A 13,923-nucleotide genomic window follows, 5' to 3' on the forward strand; every position below is an offset into this window, starting at 1 on the left:
TAGTTACAGAAAAAGGGAGAACCGCAAAGACTTGATGCACATTATGGAGAGAGGGAGGACGGTAGGGGTTGGAGGAGATTCCAGAGAGGAAAGGTTGACATGGCCTGTATGAGTTACAGAGGTAAAGAGGACTGCATTGGCTAATGGAGATTGCAATGAATCATTCAATCCTGCAGTGTGGAAACAAGCAATTCGACCCCAAAAGTCCTCATGGACCCTGCAAAACGTAATCTCATAGGACACAACTCCCTAACGTATTTCTCTACTTTTCCCCCTGACTAATACAACTTACCAACACATTCATGAACACCATGGGCAATTTAGCCTGGCCAATTCAGCTGGATTGTGGAGGAACCTTAGCACTCAGAGGAAACACACACAGACACTGAAAGAATGTGCAAACTCCACGCCGACAGCTGCTCGAGGCTGAATACACTTCCCTGGGGCTACAAGGCATGAGTGAAAATCATGCTCTATGCAGAGTTGGAAACATATCATACAGGATCGATGATGTCACACAGACAGGATATTATTGGATGTTGAGGACTCAAATGACATCATACTGAACGATACAGTCGCATTTTGGCACAGAAGCTTGTCATTTGGCCGATCATGGTTACACTGACTGAACTCATTGCTGCGAAAGGGGCTCCGACTTCCCCCTATTCCTCACATATTATTTTTGCATCAATAATCATCCAGTCGCCTATTGGACGTTTCTATTGAAGTCTGCATCTTCAATTGATACAAGTGCATCCTCACTACTTGCAGAGAACATTTTCCAGATATAAATGCTCGTTCTAGTTTCAAACCAGCCTTACTCCTTCTGTCAACATGCTCCCTTTGAGGTGCCCACAGAGACTTATGTGACAGCTCCGTGCTGGCTATGTTTTTCCATAATCCCCGCCACTCCCTCCCCCCAGACCCCTGCTCTGCTATCTCCTCTCTGAACCTTCAGCATTCGTCCTGGTTACCAATCCTATTCTCCAACCGACGCCGATTCCATTGTTGTTCTCCGTCACTCAGGGAGCCTTGTATTTGTTTAGCCTGCCGTTCCAATAGACGGAGAATTCCTCCACAGGACACAAATAATCTCCCCTTTGAAGAGATCCCATTGTTTACTTTTATTCTGACCAACATGTGTTCCAGTCAAACCATCTCAGCTTCATTCTTGTCCAACTAAAGGCTGCTCTAATGCAGTCGATTTTTCTCACTCTGTATTACTGCATATTATTCTGTACCATCATCCTGAACTTAACAATAAAGTGATCACTGTGCCCCAATACATTCCTCTACTGACACTGGGTCCTCTTTCCACAACTCTTACCCAAGGATCATGTTCAACAGTACATGCTCTCTTGAGCTGGACACATATCCTGCAGTCAACTCTCCTCCATATAATACTGGAACACGCGCCCCTAATGACCCTCAACCACCAGTGGTTCCCAAAGATTATCTGGATTATTTAAGTTTCTCAATGTGACTACTCTGTAGTGTTTTCATCGCTCTCAAATGTCCCCTCCATCCCTTCCACTGGTTGGTGGCCTACAGACTGGACCTCATAGTGTAACTGTTGACTTTCTCTCAATTTATTCTCTCCTTGGACAGATCTTCTTTTTTTCTCTCGGAATCGTTACCGAATGCTAATCTGAACCAATATTGCCTCCCTTCATCCTATCCCTTCCCTTCTATAGTTCTGATTACTTTATAATCAGCAATCCTTCACACTTCGACCTGCCATTCCTTGAGCCAGCTCTGGGTTATCAGTACATCAGATTCACACACACCAATCTGCATCTGGAACTCCCCAAATTCCAAAGTATTCACGTCCATTCAGAGTAACGAAGATTTAGAATTTCTCTCTTAATCCACTGTTAACTTTGTTTTTGTAAATTAATATCAGCTACACCCCCAAGTACCTTGTGAATCCGAGTCATCTCCGCTACTGTTCCTTTTCGGATCGTGCACACTCGCCAAGTTATTTTCAATCCCCTCCACACACCCCACCAGGAATTAAGTACCAGTTCTGTCACTTGTTAACCGAACTAAATTTTACAGTTCTTGCTTTCCCAGAACCTGTCCCAATGACCCAAGAATCTGAAGCCCGTCCAGTGGCATTATTGTTCCAGTCACACTCATAATTATGCGAATCTCCAAGTTCTGTTTTCACTTGTATACGGCGCTGGAAGCGTTCCAGGGATTGCTATATTTGAGGTCCTGTTTACTAATCATCCACCTGGCTTCCTACAATCTGATTCCCAGACCACTTCACTCTTCTTAAGAACAGAGATGTGACCTTTGACTGCTCACTGACCGCCCAGACGAATGTCCTGCAGACACAGTGACATTCTTGACACCAGCATCTTGGAATTACATTGACTGTCACAGATAGACTTGCATGTTCTTCACCTTTCTGAATCCACTATGGCAATTGCTCGTCCTTCATTCTCCCTCCCCTCCTGTACAGTCAGGTTGCATGTGGTGCCACAAACATGATTCTGACTGCATCCCCCTGAGCAACCAGCAATTTCATGACCTTCCAAACTGGGAAATTGAATGTTGAGGGAGATATCAGGCTATTCCTGGATTCCCTGTCTGTTCTTTTTCGAATGACTGGGAGCCCATTGCCTTCCTCCTTCTTGGACGTCACATCTGCAGGATGATGCTCTCTCTGTATGTGCGTCCACCTAATTCTCAGCATCTTAGATGTTTTTCAGAGTCTCCATTCGCTGTCTAAGCTCCAAGACCCATTATTCATCTCGAACACCAGCAGGGGCTGTGAGTTTCCGATGTTGCAGAACACATATTTCACATGACAAGCATGTGCCACAATGTCTTTAAAAACAAGGTACCTGGTCTGTCATAACTAATTACTTAGTATATAGTTAACATCAGAGAAAGAACATTCATGTTAAATCCGTTATTGGAATGTAGCTTAATGAGGTTACTTTATTGTATTATCTCAGGCTTCCACTTATTCCACTTGTTTCTGCGTTCAAGTCTATCTTCCGAAGTTGAAGAAAAATGCGTTTTCTAACTTATAAAAGTTTACAGACAGTCGCTAATAACGGTGTATTAACAGTAATTGAATTTACAGCTTTTTCACTGATGTTTCTTGCACTTTTTTCAAAGTCAGTGCAGGCACGTCTCAGCAGCTGAAGGTTGTCTCTCTGATTCCAAGGCATGTATAATCCTCCAGCTCTCATTCGACTCTCCTCCCTCGCTGGTGACTCCAAGGTGCATGAATGCCCTCAGCTCACACTCTTCTCTACTCCCTCACAGGGTAACCGTCTCTGAGACTCCCAGGTGCGTGTAATCCTCCAGCTCACACTCCACTTTCCTCCCACACATCTTCATTCCCTCTGTGACTTTATACTGAATTTACACCCTCCAGCTCCATCGATTCTCCAATTCCAACTCCCAGTAGGCCTCGATCCTTGTTGCTCGATTATTTTCTCTCACTCTGTGCTGCTCACTCTCTGATTCTCCGATTGTTTGATTCTCAGACAATGGTAGGTCTCAAGCTCAGCTGAGATTTATAACGTCCCATTACGCCCTGCTCCAACACAGGATCGCTGCTCTGCCTGGAAGACAGGGGAAAAACGGAGAATTAGACCGTACTACGCTGATTGAGCGAGCAGTAGGGAATGAAAGAGTTTTCCTGGCGAGCTAGGTCGACCTGCAGTGGCGAAAGCACGTTACTTGATGTGACAGGGAGAGTTTTAGGCACTGAAGAATGTTTCATGTTTTGCAGTATGGTGGATGTTAGAAGACTTGCAATAACTGGGAGGGGGGGCGGGAGATAGACAACTGAAACACTGGTGGTGTTCAAACACTCTCAGAAATGGTGAGTTTTGAGAAGATGTTTAGCTCAAATTGAGGTTGTGGATGCAGGTTTGTTCACATAGCTGGGAGGTTCATTTTCAAAATGTACCTTCTAGCTCAGCCAACAGTTACATCCAGACTTCTCAGGAATGACCAATTGCAGAGAATGCGAGCATCGTTCAGGGGTTGAAGAGATTATCAAAAGAGTGGTTTTGGAGTGGCTGGAAGAGGTGCGATGGATACGGACGGTGAGAAGTGCCAATTTATTAATTCCAGCCACAATAATGCACAGAGGTATACGAAGGGAAATCTGTGTTGTAATTTGCTAAAGTGAGTTGGAGTGTTACAGATAGAGGAGTCACAAATTTAAAATGAAAAGGTTATATGTGGTCGAAAGTATAAATTAGAACAAATAATTTTGAGAGATCAACAGCGCAGATGGGATTTGAGGTATGATGAGGAAATATATGAGTTGTAGGTTGAGGAGGATGTCATACATAAAAGGGAGAGCTGCATTGCCTGGATGCAGTTACAGGCATAAGGAGTGTTTTAGTGACTGCTGGCGGGTACACAGATGACATCAGTTCAAACACCTGGTCCAGGGGCTCACCTTATGAGAGATAATTTAAAATCAACAACAAATGATGGCACACCCTGCAATGCTCATGTCTCATGAATGAATAAATAAAGTATCTACAAATAGCGTGGTCACTCAGGAAAGATATTTCAGCTGCACTTCACAGACCCAGAACAACTATAAGCCGGAAGGAGAGGAGTAACAGGTGTGCGGCAACACCAGCGTTTCCAAGCCGCACTCCAACCTACTGGAACTGTATCTGTCCCTGCATCCAAAGGCGTTTAGTGGGTCAGGAAGGCAGCTCACCACCACATTCTGCATGCAATTACAGATGGGAAAGAAATGACGGCACAGCCACATCACATCAATGAATTTGGAAAAAAATAGGGAACGTCATGGACTGTTCATGTGCCCTTTGCTTCACCCACACAATTCTCAGTCACATTTAGTTTTCTGCCATCAACAAACGTGAGACATTAAATTTTGTCCATCCGTCTAATTTTTCGAATCCATTTTTGAATAGTCACGGGTTAAGCAGTTCCCACTTCACTTCCGGTATCTCAACGAATTCTCAGTCCATGCCAGTACATTTCCACCTATTCAACAAATTTTCTTTAATCACCACTTCAGTGGGATCTCGTTGAAAGGTTTCTTGAAATCCCACTAAACCATTGTTCCCTTTTACCTGTTCTGCTGTCAACAGGCAGACAAAAGCAAATCCAACAGAGTTTTTTCACATGGAATTTTAATTTCATGACAGCATATTTGGCATAGATAGGGAACTCGATGATTGGGGAAGACAGAGAGTGGGTGGAAAGGGGTCTTTTTCAAGCTGGCAGCTCCTTCATATTCCCGGAGGGGTCAGTGTTGGGACCACACTGTACACAGTATGCATGAACAGTCTGGAAAGAAGGATTTAGGGGTACGGGAAACAGGTTTCGAATAAAGAGCCTGGGGCTGAAATGCTTATTGTATGAGGAGCAGACAAAGACTCAGGGTCTGGACTCGATGAAGTTTCAGGGGAGGCGGAGGAACCTCATACGAACTGACGTTGAGTAATGGGCAAACATCTGGCAGATGGAATACAATGTTAATAAATGTGAAGTCATCCACTTTTGTCAGGTTAACAGCATTATTATGGTAAAAAGTTGCAGCATTCTGTTATGCAGTGGGACCCAGACGTCCTAGTGCATGAATCACAGAAGTTTGGTCTGCAGGTACAATAAGTAATTAGGAAGGCAAATGGAATTTTGTCCCACATTGCTGAAGTCATTGAGTTTGAAAGCAGGCATGTTATGTTGCAGCTCCAGGCCACACCTGGAGAACTGTGTGTAGTCTTGGTCTCCTGGCTTGACAAACGATATACTGGCAAGAGAGGGGTGAGGTCGAAGTTCCGGAGTTGAGGGGGTTGGATTATGAGGAGACTCTGATAAGATTGCGATTATATTCATTGTCATTCAGAAGAGTGAGGAGTATCTTATAAATGTTGTTATGAAGATGTGGGTGCACATTTATGTGAGTGAAGAAATTATAAGCACACTGAGTTCCGGAGAATTTACAAATTAACATTTTGATTAAGAGCAAACAGCATTCACTTAGTTGCTATGAGAAATAGACCACAAATTTGAATTCGGCCAATCGTTTTAGATTATACACCGAAAAATATCAAACTTTAACCCAATTTGAATTAAGCATATTGACAATCTTAAAAGCCAATGCCACAATCCGATACTCAGGGGTATAAGCAGAGGTAAAAGAGAGAATTGGCAAGTCCAAAAATGTAACAAACTGCTTGAAAAAGAAACTCCCTTAAAAATTTCTTTTTGATCAGCAAACTCTGACTCAGAAACTCCTAACAAGAAGACACAGGAAGATCCGAAGACAAGAACGTACAGCTGCCTGTTTTTGAGAGAAGAAATGTTGTTTTGTAAATCGTATTTGGGAGTTTTATCCGAATAGTATTATAGAAGGAAAGGTAAACGATAGGTTAGAGAAATCAATTGCAAATAGTGGTTAGTTCATAATTCTCTATTTAACTTAAAAACATAAACTTTTTAGTTTTTACTTTACGATATTCTTGGCTACTCAATGTTTTTAGATTATTTCATTGTTGCTGTTCTTTAATTAGCACGAGAGTTTACACCTTGTCGTAACAAAACATATAAAATTATGACGGGAAGAGTTGAGATAAAGGTAGAGACAATATTTACATTGGCAAGTGAAACGAGGACAAGAGAACACAGCCTCAAAGTTAGGGGGAGCACATTTACGACTGAATTGAGAACGTCCTTCTGCAGCAAAAGTCAGTAAATCTATCGAATACACTGTTCTGGGGATGGTTGATGTTACTTTGTTAAATGTTTTTAAAGCTAATGCAGAATTTCTTTGTGCAATAAAGAAATTAAGGGACACGGTAAGGGGAGCTGAATCCCGAAAAGATTAGCCATCATCTGATTGAATGGCAGAGCAGCTTTGAAGGGCCAGATAGCCTAATCCTGCTCCGAGTTCTTATGTTTTTATGTTCTTATGTATAAGGAGGGTCCTGGATAGAGTGAACGTGAGGAAGATGTTTCCATGAGTAGGAGAGACTCAAGCACAGGGGCACAGATTCAGAGTGAATGAACGACGCTTCAAAATGGAAATATGGAGGAACTAATTCAGAGGGTGACTAATATGTGGAATTCACTGTCTCAGGTGCCTATGGAGGCAAAGTAATTCAGTGAATTTAAGTCAGGAATTGCTACGTTGCTGAATCAAGGGTTACAGAGGACACGTGAGAGAATGGGCTTGAGTAACGAATCAGTCATAATCGAATGGTGGAGCAGACTCGATGGTCCGCATGGCCTCATTCTACTCCTATATCTTAAAGTCTTATGGAATATCCTTATTCAATTGTTTTTAAATGTGCAGTTATCATTTTAGGCAGATCGTTGATCGTACATTACAACACGTTCCTTGTTATTACTGTCACTCTTGTTTTCAGATTGATTGGAGAAAGCTCCATCACAGTAAAGCTTGGGAATCCTTGTGCACAAATCTTAAAAACGTGGCATATAGGAAAAGAAGGTCATAGAGATGTGGAATGGAATGCTTGTATGGATTTCAGAGGGGATGGTGAACAAAAGCAGGGAAGACTACCAACAACGGTAGAAGGCTCCAGCCAGCCCAGAGAATACTGTGAACAGGTTTGTTTCCTAATCTAGAGGGACAATGTTCATTCATCGGAGGCAGTTCAGACAAAATTCACCAGAGTGATCCCAAACTGGAGAGATATTGATGAGAAGAAGTTGAGAAAATTGAACTTGAACGGATTGGAAACTGTTGTGGTTCTGTTCGCCGAGCTGGGAATTTGTGTTGCAGACGTTTCGTCCCCTGTCTAGGTGACATCATCAGTACTTGGGAGCCTCCTGTGAAGCGCTTCTGTGATGTTTCCTTGCTGTTGACTCTATGACATGAAATTGATAGTGTTGGAGAGGGAATACAGAACAGAAAAATCCCAGGCAGAATTACCACTCCTTTATGGGAGACCTTCCTCCACCTACGTTGTACTGTTCCTCACTAAGTCAGCACAGACCTAGATTGATAACTGTGAACTCCGAATGCAGTTTTAGGAAGGCTCAGTGTAGCAGAGCTGAAAGTACTCCTCTCACAAAAGGGAGTAGATTGTGCCTGGGACCTTAATGCTCAGCTTTCAACATTCAGCACTGTACCTCTGTCAGGTCTTGTGGATCGATGTTTCAAAACCTTTAAATGCACCCTGGTATGTTCACTGTGAGTGATCTTACCTCACTGCAGGAGTTATTGAAGGCTTCAGATTTCGCTACCTTCTGGCTAACCCACCACCTTTAATTTGATGATGGACGAGACAGGAATTGGGGATTCTGAGTTAGGAACTTCCTGACTAACTAAAGTAGACAGCGAAATGGACAAAATCGGAAATTAGACTGATGAAGTGAGGGTTACAAATGGACAAAGCACTGAAAACCACTGAGATGTAGAAAAATCCAATATCCATTACTGTCGTGTGCTGTCCTGGCTCTCTGGGGTGGAGAATTCTGTTGGCTCAGGATCTGGAGTATTTGCAGTCAACGGAAACAATCAGACCCTCACCATGGGGGATACCAAATGATGAGATACTGAGTGATATCATCAGGATGTAGGAAGGTAACAGTCTCAAACAATGGTCAGAAAGATGGGGGTTTGATTCATGATGCATAGGCAGCAGGACTCAGGGATGAGTGAGCTTTGAATGGGATACATGATGGCTTCGTATTATTCTCACTCGTCAGTTCATCCCGAATTTAATGCCGGTGTCACGTATACCCATCGAACTGCTTTAAGAAGGGAATCTGATATAGGAAGCCGGTCTACACTACATATGACTCCAGAACGAGAGCAAGAGGTTCACTCTCAACTGCCCTTTCATATCATCTAGCAAGCCACTCAGCTCAAGGGCAGCAAGGGATGGGCATGAAATGCTGGCCAGACAGAAATACCCACATTCCGCGTGTGAATTAAAAAAAACCTTGCTAGGACCAGTGTCCTAGCCAATCATGTCGGCAGGTTTATGGACAGGACATTCACCAGAGAGAAAAGATGCACAGCCAGTGTTCAGGTGAAAGGAGCATTCCAAATTTAATGAGAAAATGTGAATCATCAGAACAGCAATGGAATGTTACTAAGACAAGCAAAAAGGAACAGGAAGGGGTAGATTTGAACTCAAACTTTACGTTAGCGAATACTAGCGATGGAAAACTTAAATTATAATGTTCTTTTTGGAATGGAAAAAAACATCTGTAGTAAGGTAAATGGACACTAGACGCAGATTTAAAACAGATTAGACACCAGAGAGATATGGTTACAGGGTGAAAAAAAGATGGAAAATTATTATTCAATGATATACAGCCTTGCAGGGACTCCGGCAAAATGGGAAAGCACGATGGTTAACCTGACAGTAATGGATAACAAAGGCACGACAGAGATAGCACTTGGCCTCGGAGTATGCTGTAGAATGAATCTAAGCGCAAATTCTAGGTACAATGTGTCAGAAACACAAGCAGAAAACAGTGTTTATGTTGCCTTGCTGGATTTCGTTGTTCATCACTGCAATAAACAGGAAGTTATTGGAATTTTTATCAAAAGCCTTGAGATAATGTGGTGAGTCTTCAATCTTTCTATAATCCAGGAATATCATTCTACCAACTCTTTCTCGAATATCATTTTTGCCAGCGTTTCTTTGAATAACACATTTTGCAACTGACTAGGAACATAACTATCTAAGATCGACCATTTGATGATGAAGCTAAGTGGAGTGATGTCACACTGAGCAAACCTCCTGTAAACTTTAGTATAGAGCAATTTAAATAGATTATGAAGTATTAAAGTGATAACAATAAACAGCCGACGATCAGAAACAAACATGTGTTTGAGAGGACTACTGACCAAGGTAAACAGACTGAACTGTCAGGCTGTAAATGAACCGTGGAAAACATTTGAAGGAACAGTATATAATATTCCATAAAATGACAGAACATTATCAAGACATTCCCACCTGGGCTTCACGCAGGAAGAAAAGGGTCCGATTTGATTATGAAATGTTTAGAAGACAAAGAAACCTAACAATTCTGCACCACGAAATGGCTTAGAAATATGTAGGTATTTGTTAAAAGGATTTCACTGGGTCTCCTCACAGGACGAGTGCGGTCGGAAGAGGAAACATTGTCGGGGTTTAATTAAATGAAAAGAACAAAAAGAGTTAAAGATGCTGAAGGTGTTGAGTGTGTTACAGAGTCTGATAAGGGCCTTGAACGGTGTTACAAAGCCAGTACGAATTGTTGAAGCTGGAGGTGTTTGCAGAGGTAGCGATGAAAGCATATATTTTTATTTATTCATTATTGGAATGAAGATGTTACTGGTTGGACCACCATTTTTGCCTCACTGCTAATTTCCCAGAGCTGGCTCAAAGTCAGCCATGTTGCTCTGGAGTCACACGTGAGAACGTCAAATCTACTTCCATAAAGGACATATGTGATACAGCTGAGATATTTTTCAGATAATTAACAATGCTTTAATGGTGGCCTCACCAAATAGTGTTCAGCCACAACATGACATCCCAACTCTTGTTGTCAATATCTGACCAATGATGGTAAGCATCACAAACGCCTGGTACACCAACGTGACGAACAGTGATACAACATTCAACGTGTACATGAAACCCTATAACTTTATATTTGACAGCACTACCCAGCCATATCATTAACTGTAAAGGCAAGCCCTGGTATGCCTTACCATTATGCAACATCGTACAATTTGCTACCTGGAATTCCTAAACTTACAGGCGCAGCACTACTGTTGATCCCATTGTAACCTTAGATAACCCTCTTCACTGTCCACTTTGCCACCAGTATAAGTGTCACACACAAACGTGTTCAGCACGACTCCTATATTCTCGTACAACTCGTTTACATAAATGATGCACAACAGTGGACCGAGCACAGAACCCCATAGCACACCTTTGATCACATCCTATAGTTTGAGTGGCAACTCTCTATGAACATACTCTGTCTCCTACCGTCAATCCTATTTTGAAACCCCCAGTTGGTGTGCGCTTCCTAGTTCAGTGCGATCTAGACGTATTAACCAGTCTGCCATTTAGAAACTTGTAAAATGCCTTGCTAAAGTCCATGAAGATAACGTGTACTGCTCTGCCTTCATCTATCACTTGTCAATCTCCTCAAAACTCAATCAGGTTTGTGACATATTATTTCCCATGCATTAGTCATGCTGACTACATATAATCCGTCCTTGCCTTTCCAAATGTATGAAGATCCTGTTTCAGAATCGCTTTCAACAAGTTACCCACCTCTGCCATCAGTCTCACTGGTCTGTAGTGGCTGTTGATGTTGCAAATGTCTCTGGCATTTCTTCCCTCGCTTCTCACAAGATGCGGCATACATGTGGTAATGTATCTTTTTCCATTTTAAGACATCCATAACCGCTTGTTCTCCAATGTGAACTATTGCAAGACATCACTTTTTATTTTCTCCGATCCAGAGCTTCTATGTCTTTCACCACAGTATGTCCTAACGCAAAATATTTGTTTTGGATCTCTTCCATTGCAATGGTTACACATAGATTGTTTCATTGACCTCTTCTCTCCAAAGCTACTCTTTAGCCCTTGTCGAAACTTGTCACAATGCTTCTGCAACTTCTAAAATGTCCCCGACGCCCCTCCACTTCTCTACCCTAACCTATTCTGTCATTAGTGGTCACACCAAATTATAAAATCCAACAAATTAAATATATTCCCCTGTTACAAAATCATGCATCTTTCATTGTTTCTCAGGGTCCTATTATTGTTTATTGTCATATCCTTAAAAAATACACCCCAACACGTTCCCACGATACTATCAGGCTAACAACGTTTGGTTTCATATTGACTGCACAAATGTTTTTGGGAGTCCTTGTGTATCAATATGAAAAAGTTAGCTTATAGGGTCAGCGGGTAATAGCGAAGGCAAATCAAATGCTAGCATTAGTCGCTAAAAGAATGGCGTCTAAAAATGGGAAGGTCTTCCTAAAAGTATGCAAGGTACCTGTCAGACCGCTGCTAGAATATTAGGACCTGCATGAGTTCACGAAGGAAAGAAACTCTTGCATTGTTGCATTGGAGGGAGGTCAGAAAAAATTCACTCTGCTGATCATGGAGGTAGACGGATTTCCTCATGAAAAGAGATGGAGTAAATTGTGCTTGAAATCATTGGTGTATTGGTGAATGGGCGAGAAATGTTATGCATCATCCAAGATTCTGAGGAGCTTTGCCGGGTTTGATGCTGAAAAGTCAGGAAGTAGAAAAGTACAGTACAGTATTAGGCCCTTTGCCCCACCCTGGCTGTGCTGACCATGATGCCATGCTAAACTGTTCCCATCTATCTACACATGATCTGTAACCCTGTATTTTCAGCCTGTTCATATCTCTGTCTAAATAACAATTCAAAACTTTGCTAGCATTTCCGTTTCTACAGAAGATATAGATCATCAAAGGGACCTCTTGGTTTCGCTATCTGTCAAAAGAATTTACAGGAATTCGGTCTGTATTTACCAGTTTAATAAAGTAAGGCAGCCTGGCGCAACACAGAGGTTAAAGCTTTTATGTTCCGTGTCGAAATTGCTCAATTGCATTCGAAAACTAATCATCAGTTCTCGTATTTATAAGAGACAGCACAGTCTTAATTATAAGAAAATACAAATCAAATGTAATAAGGTGACATGATTGACAGCAGGCGAATTAAATGATAATTTCTGGAAAATGGTTCCTGTCTTGCGCAAATCATCATCTCATACTGGCAGATCAAGCTTAGTTCGAGTGGTCATTTAATGTCTTGTGATTCATTTTATGATAGGTCCATCGTCTGCTTTATCTTCTCATTCAGTTCACTTAGCAAAGCAAAATCGCAGGCTTGCAGTGTCAAATCACATCTTGCAGACATTTTGTTACTTTTTTTAAAATTGAAAATATACTTGTTGTTTCTGACAACAGCATAAGTTCAAATTTTAAAACGTCATCTCTCTGCTTTTGTCAGTCCACGACCACACCATAAATGTGAAGGCGTGGATCAAATTATCCAATTCGATGTCAGCCAAAGATTGCCATATATTCTGGGGACACTGATTCTAATCCCACCAGGGCAGGTGTGGAATTTGAATTCTGTACAAATCTTGAATTATGTGTCTATTGATGAACATGAAATTATCGTCGATTGTCAGGAAAACACCATCTGATTCATTGATGTCCTTAAGGGAAGGAATCTGTAATCTTTACTTGTCTGGCCTACATGTGACTCCTGACCCACAGCAATGTGGTTGACTCTTAACTGACTGCTCTTTGGGTAATAAATGCTGCCCCAGCCAGTGACACATACATCCAGTGAATGAAAACAGAGATAGACACGCTCCTGATTGTCAAGGGCAAACGTTACAGGGATAAAGGGGCAAGTGGGATTGAAAATCCTATCAGACATGATTGAATGGTGGAGCAGACGCGATGGGCCGAAAGGCCTCACTTCTACTACTATGTCTTATGGTGTTTCACAGCAATGTTCAACCATAGATGCCGAGTGGATGATCAACATCAGCCTTCTCCAATGGGCCCCAGCATTACAGATAACACTTTTCAGCCAAATCGATTCATTCCATGAGATATTAAGAAATGGCTGGAGGCATTGGATACTGCAAAGACTCTGGGCTCTGTCAACATTCTGACGATAGTACTGAAGACTGGTGCTCCAGAATTTGCCATCTCCCACCCCCCATAGCCAAGTTTTCCAGTAAATTGCAACACTGGCATCTATATCCCAATGTGGAAAACGACGAGGTATGTCCTGTACAGAAACAAAAGGACAAATCCAACCCGGCCACATTGGTCTATTGTCGATCATCAGTAAACAGACGATGGAGTCATCAACAGTGCTATCAAGCAGCATCTTCGCATCAACAACTTGCTCAGTGAAGCCTAGTTTGAG

Source organism: Chiloscyllium punctatum, chromosome 46 (assembly GCF_047496795.1).
Source record: "Chiloscyllium punctatum isolate Juve2018m chromosome 46, sChiPun1.3, whole genome shotgun sequence".
Taxonomy (NCBI): domain Eukaryota; kingdom Metazoa; phylum Chordata; class Chondrichthyes; order Orectolobiformes; family Hemiscylliidae; genus Chiloscyllium; species Chiloscyllium punctatum.